We start from the raw sequence: 12,081 nt of genomic DNA on the forward strand, positions 1-12,081 counted from the left end.
GATCGTGACCTGAGCCGAAGTCAGCCGCTTAACCGACTGAGCCACCCAGGCGCCCCCAGAAGCTTTGTATTTTGATGTAATCCCAAACCACTCAATTTTTTAGATGTGCAAATATCTGAACAAGCAAGGCAACCGAGATAGAGTTGGCAAATAAGCATATGGAAAGGTGTTCAACACCGTCTGCCGTATCAGGGGATTGCAGACTGAAACAGCACTGGGATACCACTAGGTGGCTACTGCTATGGCCAAACTCCAATACACGAACAACACCAACTGTTGGTGACCACGTGGAGCAACAGGAGCTCTGATTCGTTGCCGGTGCGGAAGCAAAATGGGGCAGCCACCGTGGAAGAGACGCTGGCAGTTTCTTACAAAATGAAACAGAGTCTCACCGTGTGACGTAGCAGTAACGCCTCTCAGTACTTCACCCTTGTCCACGCTGAATGGATTCCGAGAAAAGCCCATGTAGACCTGGGATTGAAATGGTGATTTCTTTACCGTTTCCTCCTCAGACCGCCTTCCAGGAGGTGCGGGGACTTGACACCAACTGAATGAAGTCTTTTACGGAAAAGGGTGATCTGGAGCCTGGCGATTTCGGGGAGGAAGGGCCTCCTGCCCCAAGCCTGTCATCCGTGGAGTGCACACTCTGCATGGCATCCACAGGACACTCACCCGGGTCTTGAGTGTGAGATGGGCAGACACTCTGCCAACTGGGACAGAAGGCAGACCACCCGGAAGGACGCTTAACTCCCAAGATGTCAGAGTGAGGGAGCCGGCTGAGCGTCCTGCCTGGCCGGGAACCTGCGCTGCCTTCAGGGGGAAGGAAGCCCAACTCCCATGGCGGAAACCCGGCGGGAGGGGATTTTTCCCAGGCCTACAGAGCCGGCCCAACACGAAAATCCAAAAGGGACTGGGGAACTTCATTTTGAACTTGCCCAGGACTGGTGCCTCCTTCTTCCCTCAAGGGCTTCCCTTTGCAGGGGGAGTCTCTACCATGGTTATCTATGCCTGTCCCACCGCTGCATTTGGGGGAGCAGATAGCCTGTGAATGTCGCACATTTGCAAACGGGGAGGAATTGTGTCCGGAATCGCTCACACGTAGAGCCACCGCTCACACACCCTTCCTAACTGGGCGATTTAGACGAGTTGAGATCTGGGGAGACTGGGCTGGGGTGCGTGTTTTGTCCTGGGGGACCCGTGGAAGGCTTTGGGGAGCAGGGGGCAGGTTGTTAGGTGCCATAGCGTCTCCCCGCCCCCTCCCCGGGATCTCGGCTTCCCAACCTCCAAACCTGTGAGCACGGTGTCCTGCACGGCAAAAGGGGCGTGGAGGGCGGGAGTGAGTCACGGGTCTTGAGGCGCGGTAGTGGCCTGGCTTCTCGGTCCACAAGGCGTGGGGAGGGGACAAAAGTCGCGTGCCTTCTCTGAGGCTCGAACTCAGGACCTTCAGATTATGAGACTGACGCGCTGCCCGCTGCGCTAAGAAGGCACCTGCCCCGCGGGCCTCTCGGCCTCTCCATCCGGTCCAGCCCCGGCACCCGAGGCACACCCCGGACCCGGGAGGTCCTGCCCGCTGTCGTGCGGCCCTCCGCGGACACTGTGTCCCCGGCAGGTCTCAGTGACCGATCCGAGTCCCCGGGCTTTACCCTCGAGGAAAGAACCCGCCCCGAGCGGCGCCGCCACACGGCTGATTTCACCCCAGCCCCACGTCGGCCCCGCGTGGGGCCAGGGCGCGCACCCTCCCCACCCCCCGACCCCCGCGGGACCTCCGGACCGCGGGCCCCGCGCCTGCCCCGCACACCTGCCCCCTGCCCCCGGGCGGCCGCGACCCCCGTCCCCGACGTCCAGGCAGCAGGTGCGGCGGGACCTCCGAGGACGGGGAAGGAGCCGCCGGGTCGGCCCCGGAAGACCACCGGCCACGCGGACCGCGTCCTGACTCAGTGCAGGCCTCCCACGTGCCATCTGGCAGCCCAGGAAACGATTCGCTTGGTTTTCCTGCGAGTAGAAGTTCCTGATTGGAAGGGCCTCGTGGAAGGGCTTCGTGATGTGCGAAACGGGATGACGTCTAACAGGAGTGTTTACGCCACCGAACCCTGGACACAAGACGGCCGCGGATGCTCGGGAGGGACGCGGGTAGTGACGGTGATTGGTATAGCAAATAAAAAGTCCAAAGGAGGGAGCGGCAAATATATACATTAGAGTATGATAACAGTGGTAACTAAGTAAACAGAGCAGGAGGGATTGCTCAGCGTATGGTGTTGAGTAGTTACTTGGGAAAACAAAGCTTACAGCAATACACCACCTGCAATAATAAAAGTTTCCAAGTAGATACAAGTTTTAGAAGTGGGGGGGGGGGGGCAGAAATATAATTCTTAGCACTGCCAAGGGAGACATTTTTATGATTTTGGTGTAGAAAACGAGTTTTTGCAAAAAAATTCAGAAACAATGAAAGTGACGTAACTCACTATATTAAAGCCATATTCTGCTTAGATACTCCGTCATCCCCTCAAGGAAATTGCATAAGCAAAGTGAAAAATCAAATGAACAAGTGGTGGGGAAATGTGTAAGTTGTGTTGTGAAGTTAATTTTCCTAATATAAGTAACTTCTATACCTCAGCAAGTACATTCCAACTCACAGGAAAGACGTGCAAAGGGTATAGACACTGAGTTCATGAAAAGGGAAAAAGAAATGGCTGTGAAACATGGAAATATTATTAATCTTTCAATAATTATAAGATGTATGAGATTATAATAAGTAATATTATTCTTAAGAGAAATGCAAAAATGCAGCTACAGAACTGCAGTGAAACCCCACGTTGCACCTGTCAGACTGGCAATCAAAGAAGCTAACAAAAACAATTGTTTGGGCTGGTGTTGCTTAGCATTTACACACACTGATTGAGAGTCCCAGGCTCCTGTGACAGGTTACCACCGGCTCAGCAGCTTGAAGCCACAGGTATTTCCTCCCAGCGCTGGAGGCCACAAGTCCCAACGTCAGTGTTACTGGGGGGAAATCAAGGCGCTGACAGGGTCGCAGTGGCTTGTCTCGGCCTCGTATCCATACCCTTTTTCTTTCCCCCTCTCTCGGACAATTGTGAGGCAGTTAAGGTCCGCCTGAACCATCCAGGATAATTTGCCCATTTCAACTTTTTGCCATATAAGGTGATATTTACAGCTTCCAGGAATGGGGAGGAAGGGGTGTTTTTCAGTCTACCACCGTCACTGCGTCCTGAATCCACCTACAGGCACGGGGTTTCCTGGTCCTAACTTTAGTCTTCTTCTCTCCTTGCATCTCTAATGTAAATCTCCTTGCCTATTATTGAGAATATTAGATGGCTTAATATGTGTAAGGAACCCATGACAGTCAGGGGACTAGCAGGACATACGTGGCAGTTGTGATGCTCATACCACGCGACAGGCTGGCGGGGAACCAGGACCTTCCCAGGCGCTATAGGAAGACAGTTTAGTAACATCTGGGGGAGGCCAGACTCAACAAAAGTGCCACCCCAGGTCGGGTCTCACGACCGCTCCCCTGCCGTTTAGGGAGCTCGGTGTGGCTGGTGGAGGTCTCACTTCCCTGTGAGCCTCATGACCTTACATTACATATAAATAATTAGCAGCCAGACTTTTTTCTAAGGTCTGCTCACAATATAAAGGCTGGCAGCGGTGGGATTCGAACCCACGCCCCCGAAGAGACTGGAGCCTTAATCCAGCGCCTTAGACCGCTCGGCCACGCTACCGCACGCCTGCCGTTCGTGGATCCTGCGGGTGATGAGAAACTTCCCTCCCCCCCCCACCTCCTCCCCGCGATCCTTCCCCGGGGTTCTCCCCCTCCCACGACCCCAGGGGCCAGAACACCGCACACCCCGCGGGGTCCGCACGGGGGGGGGGGGGGGGCGCCGCTTAGAGCCCCAGCGCCGCAGCGTGCAGGGGTGCGGCCAGGCAGTGCACCCCCGCCCCCCTCTCGTCCAGGCCCGGGCCACTGCCCATCTACACCGTGGACATAAACGTGCGCACAGAAGGGATGGAGAGACGTGTGTCACTTCAGGTAAGTGGCTTCAAAGAGCACGGCCCAGGGGAGCTCACCGTCACTACCCGCGTCCCTCCCGAGCATCCGCGGCCGTCTTGTGTCCAGGGTTCGGTGGCGTAAACACTCCTGTTAGACGTCATCCCGTTTCGCACATCACGAAGCCCTTCCACGAGGCCCTTCCAATCAGGAACTTCTACTCGCAGGAAAACCAAGCGAATCGTTTCCTGGGCTGCCAGATGGCACGTGGGAGGCCTGCACTGAGTCAGGACGCGGTCCGCGTGGCCGGTGGTCTTCCGGGGCCGACCCGGCGGCTCCTTCCCCGTCCTCGGAGGTCCCGCCGCACCTGCTGCCTGGACGTCGGGGACGGGGGTCGCGGCCGCCCGGGGGCAGGGGGCAGGTGTGCGGGGCAGGCGCGGGGCCCGCGGTCCGGAGGTCCCGCGGGGGTCGGGGGGTGGGGAGGGTGCGCGCCCTGGCCCCACGCGGGGCCGACGTGGGGCTGGGGTGAAATCAGCCGTGTGGCGGCGCCGCTCGGGGCGGGTTCTTTCCTCGAGGGTAAAGCCCGGGGACTCGGATCGGTCACTGAGACCTGCCGGGGACACAGTGTCCGCGGAGGGCCGCACGACAGCGGGCAGGACCTCCCGGGTCCGGGGTGTGCCTCGGGTGCCGGGGCTGGACCGGATGGAGAGGCCGAGAGGCCCGCCGGGCAGGTGCCTTCTTAGCGCAGCGGGCAGCGCGTCAGTCTCATAATCTGAAGGTCCTGAGTTCGAGCCTCAGAGAAGGCACGCGACTTTTGTCCCCTCCCCACGCCTTGTGGACCGAGAAGCCAGGCCACTACCGCGCCTCAAGACCCGTGACTCACTCCCGCCCTCCACGCCCCTTTTGCCGTGCAGGACACCGTGCTCACAGGTTTGGAGGTTGGGAAGCCGAGATCCCGGGGAGGGGGCGGGGAGACGCTATGGCACCTAACAACCTGCCCCCTGCTCCCCAAAGCCTTCCACGGGTCCCCCAGGACAAAACACGCACCCCAGCCCAGTCTCCCCAGATCTCAACTCGTCTAAATCGCCCAGTTAGGAAGGGTGTGTGAGCGGTGGCTCTACGTGTGAGCGATTCCGGACACAATTCCTCCCCGTTTGCAAATGTGCGACATTCACAGGCTATCTGCTCCCCCAAATGCAGCGGTGGGACAGGCATAGATAACCATGGTAGAGACTCCCCCTGCAAAGGGAAGCCCTTGAGGGAAGAAGGAGGCACCAGTCCTGGGCAAGTTCAAAATGAAGTTCCCCAGTCCCGTTTGGATCTATTTCTGGGCTCTGTTCTGTTCCATTCTATTTTTGCCACCAACACCACACTGTCTTGATCACTATGGCTTTCTAGTAAATCCGAGGTCAGGTGGTGACAGTCTCGAAATCTGTTCTTCTTCAGTTTTGTGTTGGTTATTCTGAGCCATTTGTCTCAACTTTGGAATCGGTTTGTCAATATTCTAAGTAACTTGCTGGAATTTGGGTTGGGATTTCCTTGAATCTATCAACCAGGCTGTGTTGAGTCTCGGGTCTGCGGTCCGGGTAGACAGCAGGGAAATGTTTTCAAGGTCTGCAGGTGGAAGTCACCGGGGTTCCCTCCCCGTCCCTGCCTCCCCCCCAGGGGAGCTGCACTCGGGGTTGTGCTTGCCTGACTGGCGGAGGGTGGGGGAGGGGAAGGAAGGGAGGGAGAGAAGTTTGGGGAGGGAGGGAGAAAAACAAAGACCCGGAGTTTAGGTCCTTTGGAATTCGGTGCGGATGTCACGCGGGGCAGAGTCCACACGCGGTCTGGGCGCGTCCTCCCACGCCGGTCCCTGCCTCCCGGTCTCCCGCCCTCCGCCCCTCACCTCCGGGTGTCCAGGACCCCTGCCCGCAGACATCCCCCCAGTCCCAGACCCCACCCCGGTCAGTCGCGGAGCCTTTCCGGGGGCGCAGCGAGACCAGGTGCCAGCTTGTGCGCCTGGCTCTCGGGGCCCTGGGTACGACCTTGGGGAGGGGGTGCGGGCCATCACTGGGGTGCGACCTCGGGTGCGGGGTGCGGGTCACCGAGAGGGATGCGACCTCGCGGGGGGCGGGGGGGCGGGTCATTGCAGGGAGGTGCGACCTCGAGGGCGTGGGTCAGGTCACCGTGGGGTGCGACGTCGGGGAGGCGGGGGGAGGGGGCGGGTCACGGCTGGGTGCGACTTGGGGGACGGGGGGGTGGGTCACCGCGAGGGATGCGACTTCGAGGGGGAGTCGGGGAGCGGGTCACGGGTTGGTGCGACCTCGGGGGGGTTGGGGCGGATCACCGCGGGGGATGCGACCTCGGGGGTTGGGGCGGATCACCGCGGGGGATGCGACCTCGGGGGGTGGTGCTAGAGGGGAAAAGGCGTCCCCGTCGCCAGCTGAAGACGCCCCTCCCTCTCAGGCGGCCCGGGCTGCGCGGGGTGGACGGAGCAGCGTTCGCCGGAACCGTAAAGCCCCAGGAGGACCGACCCGGACCCACGAACCAGCTGGAGCGCCGGGGGCCTCTCCACCTCCCCTTCGCCTCCAGCGGGGCACCTGCGCGGGTCCCGGCAGCGCCCTCCGCGCGGGCGTCGTGGATTGGAGACGCGGCATGCCTCGCTTGGCCGAGGTCCACACCCCGGCATCTCGCTCCCAGCTCCTGACCCTCCCTGCAAGTGACTGCTTGCGCAGTGCAGGTGCCGGGTGTCCGGGCGGCGCTCCGAGAGTCCTGCGTGAAGCTCCTTTGTTAGAGACCCCAACTTCGCACATTCGAAGGTGGAGTCCACGTTACAGAAGAGGCGCAGCCCCCCCCAAGGTGTGATTTTGGAAGACGTCATCCCGCTTGGGGGTTACGGGGGATGGCGTCGACTTACTGAGGGCTAGCCTCGGCCTGAGAGAGGTGCTGTGGGTTATCCTTGGACCGAACGAAGCGCTGGGAGGCCTAACAGGGCAGAGGCGCGGAGCGTGTCCGCTTCCCACCGGGTCCTGCACCTGCACCTGCTGGGGCGGGAACGTTTAGTCTAAGAGCGAGGACAGACCTAGCACCGACCCCGCTGCGTGCGCAGGCCCCATGGCTTAGTTGGTTAAAGCGCCTGTCTTGTAAACAGGAGATCCTGGGTTCGAGTCCCAGTGGGGCCTCGGCTTTTCTCTTATTGATCCATTAACCCCTTCTGCTCCTTGTTCTGCACTGTATTCAGTGTTTCTATAAATTCTGACACAATCGTTCATAAAGCACTTGTGACCGTGAAATTCTCACTCTCAAGGGAAAGTGATGTTCCTTTATGATCAAAGTGATAACGACTGTAAGAGAGGGAATCAATAGAAATGGACCTCCGGTGACTCTCAGAGCCGAGAAACACAGAAATCGGCAACTCCCTACTTCGCTGAAGCTCCTCCGTGTCCTCGCTTTTTTGGGGGGAGGGAAGTGGCGAGGGAGGGGGGGGAGACAATATAAATGTTCCCAAGTCTTAAAACCTTTTTCTGAACTCCCACAGAATTTATTAGTGATTGTAGAAAACCCAGCATGGTATGTTTTACATGTGATTTTCCAAATACTACTAAATTATAAAATAGTAATTTATATTTTCTTATGTGTCTTCAGTCTTCAAGGGAGGCTTTTAGTCCCCAAGGAACTAAATAAATTGGCCCCACGGGAAACTGAACTTCAGTTCTGCAGTTTAAAACGCAGAACGATCCTACAACGCAGTGATTGCCAAGCTGGGTATGCACTGGAGTCACCTAGGGAACTTGTTAAAACAGTTTCTTGGGACTCATCCCCAGAGGTTTTAATTTGGTGAAGGACCCAGCTGTGTGTACTTTTAGCAATTACCTTTGCAAAACTCCAGCTTAAAATATTGCAGACAGAGCTGAACCCAGAGGGAGGTGGGTGTATGCCCTTCGCATTTTCGTGCTGGTTCACGAACATCCACTTACCCTCCTATCATCAAGTTCGAATTGTGGGACGTCTACAATATTCCAGGTGTTTCCAGACCCACCCTCTCTTAACCCACCAATCCTGTCGAACACGTGTAATAAATAGATCTTTGTCAATATGAAAACAGCCTCAATAATGTTCACAGACACATAGTTAAGGACAAAGTTCAATGTCAAACCCAAGCCTGTCTGATTCTAGAACCCATGCTTTTCTCATGATACATGTCTTCTATTTTATTAGAGTCAATAATGAAGTCTTTGGTCACAGAGCTGAACAAAGTTAAGTGACTTGGACTGATCTCAAACCTAGTCAAAAAAAAAAAAAAAAAAAACAAAAACCTAGTCCAATGGGTTTGGGAGCAGGAGATAACTCTGGTTTTTGTTTGTTTGTTTGTTTGAGAAAATTCTTGCCCAGTGAATGACTGCTCAACTCATGTTTGAATCATGGAAGAGGAAAATGTAAAACAAAACCTCAGGAAATGATGTAAGAAGTTCTCCGTGAGGAATGAACAGACCCTGTGAACGAACCGGGCCTGTCTCCTAGGATCTATCTTCTTTTGCCCTGGACAAGCTCTCCTCACCCCCTGCTTCTTTTGATTTAAACATAGTGTATTAGTCAGCTGGGGCTGCTGTAACAAAATATCACAGACTGGGTGGTTTAAACAACAGAAGTTTATCTTCTCATAGTTCTGGAGGCTAAAAGTCCAAGACCAAGCTGCCATAAGAGTGGTTTTCTGGTGAGGCCTCTCCACCTTGTAGACATCAGCCTTCCTGCTGAATCCTCACATGGCTTTTCAAGGGGAGAGAGAGACAGCGAGACACTGTGATAGATCTGCTAGCTCTTTCCCTTCTTATCAGGACACCAGTCTTTTTAAGTAAGGGCGCCACCCTTATGACCTCAGTTAATCTTAATTAATTCCTTAAAGACCCCATCCCCAAATACAGGCACATTAGGGGTTAGGGCTTCAACATATGAGTTATGAGTTGGAAGGGTGGGGGTGGGGGGACACAATTCAGCCCATAACAAGCAGGAGAGGGAGAATTGTGTGGCTGAGCTCTGAGGAACAACTTTGTCATGACAGCATCTAAGAGCTGCTAAAGTGCTACCTGCTGAAAAGGGAGCTTTGTGGATGTGAAGAAAGTGTTGAGAAAAAAGTGTTGTCATATAGTCAGCAAGGATTTGGCCTTTAAAACACTTTTTAAATGGCTTTTTCTGTTCTGCCTGGTCCTGAGGAGTGACCTGGTCTGACATATTCTCCCATATCATAATGGAGATAGCTGGAAATTTTCCCAGCCTTTGTAGGAAATAAAAGGAAGACTTAATTGGATTAACACCATCCTGAAGCCAGCTGAGAAACACATGAGCCTTGTCTCCAAGGAACCTCCAATATGGTTGAAAAGACCAAATAAACACATATCCTAAACACTACAGACATAAGAAAACCAATGCTTACTCATGACATTTGCAAAGAATTCACTTGATGTCTGAATTCTGGAAATGTGTGAGCCTTGGGTACATTGGACAAATAACACCTTTTTAAGCTTCAAGTTCCTCAGCTATAAAATTAGGACATTAGGGGGCGCCTGGGTGGCTCGGTCGGTTAAGCGTCAGACTTCGGCTCAGGTCACGATCTCGCGGTCCGTGAGTTCAAGCCCCGCGTCGGGCTCTGTGCTGACAGCTCAGAGCCTGGAGCCTGTTTCAGATTCTGTGTCTCCCTCTCTCTGACCCTCCCCCGTTCATGCTCTGTCTCTCTCTGTCTCAAAAATAAATAAACGTTAAAAAAAAATTTGTTTAAAAAAATTAGGACATTACGGGCGCCTGGGTGGCTCAGTTGGTTAAGTGTCCACCTTTGGCTCAGGTCATGATCTCGTGGTTTGTGAGTTCAAGCCCTGCGTTGGGCTCTGGGCTGACAGCTCAGAGCCTGAAGCCTGCTTCGGATTCTGTGTCTCCGTCTCTCTCTCTCTCTCTCTCTCTCTCTGTCCCTCCCCTGCTTGCATTCTGTCTCTCTCTCTCTCTCAAAAGAAAATAAACATTAAAAAAAATAAAATAAAATGAGAACATTCATAGTGCCCATCTCAAGGAGTTGTTAGGAGCATTGTATGAGAACATTCGTGTAAAGTGTCTAGGATATATTAAGCTACTATCATCATCATCATCATTAATGCAATATATGCTTTCTGCAAATTGTTGGAGTAAATCCTACTCACCCTTGCTATTACAATGGGACTAATGGGTGGAGGCAGTGACGCCCTCTATAATCATAACCCAAACTATAAATAAAAGATGGATGCTGTTTCCCCAGGGAGATTCACTTGCCAGGGATGTGCCCCACCCCGCCCCCAGGGGCCACTGGCATAATGGGTGAGAACTGGCTTTATATGCCTTTGAACCAGACTTGGCACCCAGGCCTCAGGAAACACATTCACCCTACCTGCCGCATCAAGACCCTTAGTGGCTCTTACTGAAGCCGAATCGTACTTGCTTCCCTCTCCCAGGACTTTTGGGATCCAACCCTTTTGCAATCTTTCTCCTGACTAAAAGCTTCTATAGCTAAAGACACCTGCTTAATACAAGTTCAAATGAGAAGAGGTATGTTCTGGTGATGTCTCTTTCTAGTCACACCAGCCAAGAGGGAAATGGGTATTGTTCAGTTTTATTTTGTTTTGAGACAGAAAGTGAAGGTTCCAAACTGTGAACAAGATCAAGCATGGTGAGGCGACCCCATGAGCTAAAAGAATTCTCATTCTGCCAGACCAATGGCTAGCGTGTATCCACTTCAGTCCAGAATTATGTGCAAAAGATCCCATTGTCTAGGAGACAGGAGGAAAGAGAGCAGGTGTCACTAAAAATCAGTTCTCTAAAGTCCAATACTCTGAAGATAAATGTGAAGATCAAACGTTGTGAACAATGACCAATAAGCCAAAGTATTGAGGATTTTTGGTGGGGGAGGGGATGCTGTGGGATCTTGTTTTATTCTTTTCCTCTGCCATTTCATATGCACATGTAGGAACTTCCTGGCAAATGTAGTTTATTATGTTCTCTGTTTTGTGTTTTTAATTTATTTTTGAGAGAGAGAGAGAGAGAGAGCATGAGTAAGGGGGGCAGAGAGAGAGGGAGACAGAATCTGAAGCAGGCTCCAGGCTCTGAGCTGTCAGCCCAGAGCCCAACATGGGGCTTGAACCAACGAACAGCGAGATCATGACCTGAGACAAAGTTGCCCACTTAACCGACTGAGCCACCCTGGGTGCCCCTGTCCTCTGTTTCCGGAGACATGTTCCCTTACCACTGCCTCTGCCCTGATATCTGTCCTTGGTGGTGAAATAGCAGCAACAAAGCATCCTAACCGTAGATTCAGGTGGTTGTGTGACACTTCATGAATGGGAAGTTGGTCAAGTTGACACAGAAGTGACTTGAGAAGCAGAATTCATCCTCTGGACCCCGAGGACCCTTTGTTACAGGCCAAGCTTTAAATTTACCTTTTTTTAGCATGCGTTTTTTGGTTAAATCACATACTCCTCTCAATCCTCACATACAAGCCCCTTCCTGTCCATTGCATTTCCATTCTCTCAGCACCTCGGACTAACACTTCAGATTTCTCTCCACTGCTTCCTCTGTCTTGCACACATACCTGGCTCCTGATCATTTCCTAGCCGACACTCTCAGCCTCTCTCCCTGGACTCCTGCAGCAAATTTCCAACCGACCCCCCAGTTTCCAGTCTCCTCCCCTCAATCCCTCATTCTGCGGCCCTAGTAAATGTTCGGAGTGCCGCTCCCGTCATTTCACAGCCCTTCTGAAAAAAGTCCTGATTTGCTCAGACCCCTTAACCTCACATTCAAGATTTTCCGTATCCTGGACTCGAGTTATTTCTACAACCTGGTTTTCCACTGCGCCAGTCTATGCATCCTAGGCTGCATCAGTGCGTGCTTCCAGTTTTCAAAAAAATGCGTCTCTCTCTAATGCCCTTTGCCATCACTTAGAGATCTCAAGATACCCTTCCATCCCTTTTCATTTAATTTTCATTTATGTTCAAAGTTAAGCAAAAAGAATACTATGAGATCGCATCGAAAAACCTTCCTCATCGCTCCTCACTCTTGATTCCTGTTCGCCTGAGGTAACA

General features: G+C 53.5%; 4 non-coding genes across 4 annotated transcripts; 2 read left to right on the forward strand and 2 right to left on the reverse strand.

Moving 5' to 3' along the window:
- Nucleotides 1–1,413: 1,413 nt before the first annotated feature.
- Nucleotides 1,414–1,486, reverse strand: TRNAM-CAU (transfer RNA methionine (anticodon CAU)). Its single transcript has one exon. It is a non-coding gene; the product is annotated as a tRNA-Met (tRNA).
- A 2,169-nt stretch (nucleotides 1,487–3,655) lies between these two features.
- On the reverse strand, nucleotides 3,656–3,737 carry TRNAL-AAG (transfer RNA leucine (anticodon AAG)). The gene has a single exon. It is a non-coding gene; the product is annotated as a tRNA-Leu (tRNA).
- Nucleotides 3,738–4,736: 999 nt separating this feature from the next.
- On the forward strand, nucleotides 4,737–4,809 carry TRNAM-CAU (transfer RNA methionine (anticodon CAU)). The gene has a single exon. It is a non-coding gene; the product is annotated as a tRNA-Met (tRNA).
- Nucleotides 4,810–7,093: 2,284 nt separating this feature from the next.
- Nucleotides 7,094–7,167, forward strand: TRNAT-UGU (transfer RNA threonine (anticodon UGU)). The gene has a single exon. It is a non-coding gene; the product is annotated as a tRNA-Thr (tRNA).
- Nucleotides 7,168–12,081: the final 4,914 nt, after the last annotated feature.

The sequence above is a fragment of the Panthera onca genome, chromosome B2 (assembly GCF_046562875.1).
Source record: "Panthera onca isolate mPanOnc1 chromosome B2, mPanOnc1 haplotype 2, whole genome shotgun sequence".
Lineage (NCBI taxonomy): Eukaryota > Metazoa > Chordata > Mammalia > Carnivora > Felidae > Panthera > Panthera onca.